The 6,000-nt window shown below is 34.2% G+C and overlaps 1 long non-coding RNA gene across 2 annotated transcripts; it reads right to left on the bottom strand.

Moving 5' to 3' along the window:
- Positions 1-2,274: 2,274 nt before the first annotated feature.
- On the bottom strand, positions 2,275-5,626 carry LOC148693159 (uncharacterized). 2 transcript variants are annotated; one of them, XR_015953714.1, is made up of 4 exons: positions 3,953-5,626; positions 3,725-3,783; positions 2,865-2,935; positions 2,275-2,701 (listed from the first exon to the last, which is right to left on the bottom strand). It is a non-coding gene; the product is annotated as an uncharacterized LOC148693159 (long non-coding RNA). The 2 variants fall into 2 exon arrangements; XR_015953713.1 differs by having other exon boundaries at positions 3,725-5,626.
- Positions 5,627-6,000: the final 374 nt, after the last annotated feature.

The raw sequence follows: 6,000 nt of genomic DNA, 5'->3' as shown, positions 1-6,000 counted from the left end.
CATTGTATTCATATAGGGTCAAGGAGTGTAGCTATAAAAAAAATCATCAAAATCGGAGTTCAAATAACCGTTAAATCATGATTTTTCGTTGATAACCGTCGAAAAGTTTTGTCCTATTACTTGATCTTTGAATGTTTGTTTTTTACGATTTTTAGTGTATGCAATCTCAAAGCATATACAAACAAGTTTGACGATTGGATCGTTGAAATTAGTTTCGTAGAATGCGTATCCCATCAAAACGATAGATTCACTAACACTTAGAGTTTATTTATGCTTTCATTAAGTATAACATAAGATTTTGGGGTATCCACTAGTGTAACTATTTTAAATTGAAGATCGAATTCATTCATTGTATTCATATAGGGTCGAGGAGTGCAGCTGTAAAAAATCATCAAAATCTAAGTTAAAATAGCCGTTAAATCGTGATTTTCTGTTTATAACCGTCGAAATTTTTTGTCTCGTTACTTGATCTCTGAATGTTTGTTTTCTACAATTTTTGGCGTATGCCATCTCGAAGCATAGACAAACAAGTTTGACGGTTGGATCGTTGAAATTAGTTTCGTAGGATGTGCATCCCATCATAACGATACATTCACTAACACTTAGAGTTTATTTATATTTCATTAAGTATAACATAAGTTTTTGTGGTATCCACTAGTGTAAATATTTTAAACTGAAGATCGAATTCATCCATTGTATTCATATAGGATCAAGGAGTGTAGGTATAAAAAATAATCAAATTCGAAGTTAAAATAACCGTTAAATCGTAATTTTTTGTTTATAACCGTCGAAAAGTTTTATCTTGTTACTTGATCTCTAAATGTTTGTTTTTTTCGATTTTTGGCATATGCGATTTTGAAGCATATAGAAACAAGTTTGACAGTTGGATCGTTGAAATTAATTTTGTAGGATGTGTATCCCATCAAAACGATAGATTCACTAACATTTAGAGTCTATTTATACTTTCATTAAGTATAACATAAGATTTTGTGGTATCCATTAGTGTAGATATTTTAAATTGAAGATCGAATTAATTCATTGTATTCATATAGGATCAAGGAGTGTAGCTATAAAAAATAATCAAAATCGGAGTTAAAATAACCGTTAAATCATGATTTTTCGTTCTATAACCATCGAAAAGTTTTGTCCCGTTACTTGATCTCTGAATGTTTTTTTTTTTGCAATTTTTTGCTGATGCGATCTTAAAGCATATACAAACAAGTTTGATGGTTGGATCGTTGAAATTAGTTTCGTCTAATTCGTATCCCATCAAGTTCAATGGTATATATATATATTTATTAAGTAGATTTAAATTTATTTATTTTGTATGTATAGCATGGTATGTATATTTAAGCCGATCCAATGGTCACCAATTTTTAAAATTTAATTTAATATAGATATATATATATATATATATATATATATATATATATATATATATATAATTGTAGTTTATAGGGGGTATAAAATTGTTAAATTAATATATATAATTATTATAGTATTTTTTAGGGTTATAAAATTATAAAATTAATATTTTGGATGATCGAATTCTTGATAATGAAAAATTCCATACAAGGGTTGGCATGAAAGAGACTCCTTTTCTTGAATCATTACCATTGCCTACCGAGTTTGTTAATCATGCAAATGCCGACGACGAGCTAACAGATGATGACAGGGAATAAATATATTAATTATTTTATGTATTAATTAGACAATGTTTCAATTCGTGTATGATGATATTTTATCATAAAATTATATTTCTGTTTTTTTTATTAAGTATTATGTATAAATTAAATTTTATTTATTAAAATATTATATGAGATAACATAACTACTTATTTTTTAACTTTAGGTTAAACTTTTTTTTTTGGCTGGAATTTCTCGCTAGTTTCAACGCCACTTGCAATCACAGTCAAGTTTGTCAAGTTCACGTCGGTTTGAACTGACGCAACGTTTTCTTATTTCCACGCAATTTGCAATCACTGTCATGTCTGTCAGGCTCACGTCGATTTGAACCGACGCAAAATTTTCTTATTTTGACGTCACTTCCATCAAGTCTTTCAGGCTCACGTTGGTTTTAACAGACGCATTTTTTTCCTATTTTGATGCCACTTGCCTTTCAGTAAAGTGTGTCAGACTATGTGACTTAGTGTCGGTTTTAACCGACGCGAAGTCCAAATATTTCAACGCCAAGTGCGTTTTAGTCAATGTGTCAAAGAAAAGCAACAATAGAGCTCAATATATTGGGGTAATAATGCAGTCTTTATTTCTCATCTCTAAACCCCTTTCGAAAACTTGTGTTTACGTAATTTTTTTACAAAATTTCTTCTTCTTGAAATGGGCAGTGGTTGGAAGGGCAATATTCCCCAGAGGGTTCCTCTCCCCTTTCCTGTGTATGGAGCGTCATCTTTTAGCTTCTCGTACTACCAATTTCAGTTCGCCATCTTTCACGAAACCTTCCCATAACTGTTATGAGCCAAGTGTTCCTCCTTATTATGGAGACAGCAGTTTCGTCGGTACAACTCCACCTGCCCCCAGTTCTACCTATGATAATTAGGTATGCAAACTTCTCAGTTGCCACCTCTAAATACTGTTGTGATGGGTTTGTGGCGCTCTTGTGGGTTAACAGTTTATATGGTGTTTGACACATCCCGACCCGGATTGTTCACTAGGACTTCGAATCAAGTTGTGCTGACCAACACCTGGTAGATGACGAAGCCATAAAGTATAGTGATGTGGAATATGTGAATAAATTTAAACCTAAAGTGCCTAAATACGAGAGTGCGTTGTGAGCGGAAATGAACCCATTTCACAAGTGACGTCAGAGCATAAGTAAAGTATAGTAGAGTGGATTGAAAATCATACCATCAAAGGTAATCTCCAATACCAAGAGTTGCCATGAATCCTCGTCGATGCAAAAACTCTGCTACTAGAACCTGGAGGGATAAAAAAACAAGAGTGAGTGGGTCTGAAAATAATGCTTTAATAAAGACCTTCTAAACGTTATAATCCCTTGCTGTAATACCTATATAGTTTCCAGGAAATCATACTACGTATAAGTATGAAATCAAATGTAAATCAACAGTAAATCCAGGAATATTCCAAATCACTACATATCGACAGCAGTATATAAAAAAAAAAATCAGGTGCTCATCAATCTATGATAACACACGAGTCAGAGTTGCCCAACACAACCTGTAAGACTCATAAATCAATCTATGATAACACATGAGTCGGAGTTGTCTAATGCAACCTGTACGACTCATAGGCAACCCGTACGATAATGTCGGAGTTTCCTAGTATTGCAACCTGTATGACAGTGTCGGAGTTGCCTAGTATTGCAACCTGTATGACAGTGTCGGAGTTGCCTAGTATTGCAACATGTACAATAATGTCGGAGTTGCCTATCGCAACCTGTAAGACCAGTGTCGGAGTTGCATAAAACATAAATATAGTCAAGCCATAACTCAATCATTTCAAATAACACCATAAAATCACCTGAACTTACCTGCTTGTCCCGCGTTCACCTTATCACTTCCAAGCATTCACAACAATTATATGCAGGTAATATGCATATGGATATGCCATGATGCAATCTAAAACTCAACCATATCATAGTATTTTAAAATATATATTAACATGGCATAAAATGCATAAATCAATTTAAAAGCATTAGTGGAACTATCAATCATATATATACTATAAAAAGGAAAAGTCCCACTCACCTAAGGTCCGCACCACGACTTCCTAGCACGAATATCGAGACATCACGAACGATCATCACCTAGAACAAATATTCAATCACATCTCAGAACTCTTATCAATAAAATACATAACTTACATAAAACACATCTTAAGGACGTTCTAGAATGATTTAAGACCCATTGACCAAAAGTCAACCATCCGTCAAAGATCAACGGTAGGGTCCACAACCCTATCCAGAAGATCCGTACCTTGGATTTCCGATCCGTAGCTTCCAAAGATCCATATTATGCTTCTAGAACAACATCCTAAAGTTTCGGAATGATCTAACGGTCTAATCTCAGCCAATTGCTAAAATTAAGTAGCGGCCGATGTTTTATTTTACGAACTTAAAAATCTAATTCGAAAAGATCCATATGTCAGATTTCTGATCTATAAGTTCCTATGGTCTTTAAATATTACGTACTATAAGGTACTAAGGTTTGATGACAATCCAACGGTCGGATCGTCATGCAAGGACCTCGTGACAACCAACTAGGTGGTAGTCAACTACGAAACTACATTAAACCATCTTAATTTCACTAAACGGCTGTCAAATATATAATTGGAGCATCCAAATTAGCCAAAGATGATCAGTGGGGACTCGGCCTACGCGCTGCCGCACGCGGTGGCTAGCTATCACGGTTCGTCGGAAAAATTCGACTATTTCTAAAAATTCTCAAATTTCACAAAAATGAAGATCTCATACAGAGGAATAACTTTCATGCCGGCCACAAAGTCCAAAAGTGGACTGAAGATGGTCAATTTTGCCCACAAAGCCGGCGGGTGCCTAAAGCTTCCCGGTTGTCGATTCGTTGTCTACGATAGTCCAACGGGGTCAAGGTTGGTTGGGATTTTCTCCTGGGATGATGGGCTATTGATGCGTGATTTATATGCACACAAATTAAACCCTCTTTTTGTCAAATTGTAGTAAGTATGTAAGTAGGGATCGTTCTGGACCGGGGATTAGGAGGGATTGTTAATCACTTGGATTTGACTCAAAAACGTAAAAACACAATATAAAACACTATACTAGACTCAAAGAATGCAAAACTAAACTTTAAAACATTAAAACAAATCAAAAGACTCAAAATAGCACAAACACACTCAAATCTGCCTAAAGACCACTTTCTGGGCAGTTTTGAGCACAAACCCAAATTTGGACGAAATTAAGTTGTAACTTGACTCAAGACTCTTAAAAACACAAACTAAATTGATTTCTAACTAATTTGACATTAAAGTAAAGGGGGGTTTTGATTTGACGAAATTAAATTAAATGGACAGATTGCAATTAAAACAGAATGTAAATATGAAATTGATGAAATGGAATGGATGAAGGCTAGCTAAGGGGTTCATCTCCATACATGTTATACTTGCATAATAAAACCACTTTCTGGGCAGTTTTGAGCACTTTGACTACTTTGGACGAAATTGGGTAATAAATTGATTCAAAACACTTAGAAACACAAACTAAGACACTTTCTAACTAAATTGGACACTAAAGTAAAGGGGGATTGAGGTTTTGACGAATTTGAAAACAAAACTTAAAACTTTGTAAAATTAGAACAGATTGTAAAAACGAATTTGATGGAATGGAATGGATGGGAAGCTAGCTAAGGGGTTCATCTCCACACATGTTATACTTGCATATAAAACGATTTCCAATTGCTTTTCAATAAACCATGAATTCTCAACGCCCCAGATTAACCGTGAATTGCACTAATTAACCCTCAGATTTTCCTAACGTTATTGAATTGGATGATTGCATACGACAACCCAAAACATTCCCCACAAGTTCCCTATATGAACTGCATAATAGAGATACAAGCAAGAATCATTACGTTCTTTGAAAACCATAAGCATTGACGAAGCACTCGTTACTATGAACTGCATGAAACTCTTGCCAATAATTCATTTAACGCGATTGTTTATAAGCAACCTCCACTACTTGTGAATATAAGTTTGTAACGATTAGGTGAAACTCACTTATATTCTAGCGTCATATTCATGCATGAAAATTAAGCGTGCACTCTCAATAAACATACATAAATAAGTTATCAATAAAACAGTTAAACAAATTGAATTCACAACTTATGAAACGCAATTAGAAGTAATCAAATCAAAATGCAAGCATAAACATATATTTCGAATCCCTCCCTAGCCAAGGGGGGTTTAGTTCCTCATATGTACAAAACAAAGAGAATTGAAATTAAACATTGAATTCAAAGGAAAAGAAACACCTAAACATTCCAACAACTCA

The sequence above is a fragment of the Pyrus communis genome, chromosome 11 (genome assembly GCF_041283825.1).
Source record: "Pyrus communis isolate YQ-2024b chromosome 11, ASM4128382v1, whole genome shotgun sequence".
Classification (NCBI taxonomy): domain Eukaryota; kingdom Viridiplantae; phylum Streptophyta; class Magnoliopsida; order Rosales; family Rosaceae; genus Pyrus; species Pyrus communis.
This window is presented reverse-complemented; position numbering and strand designations above follow the sequence as displayed.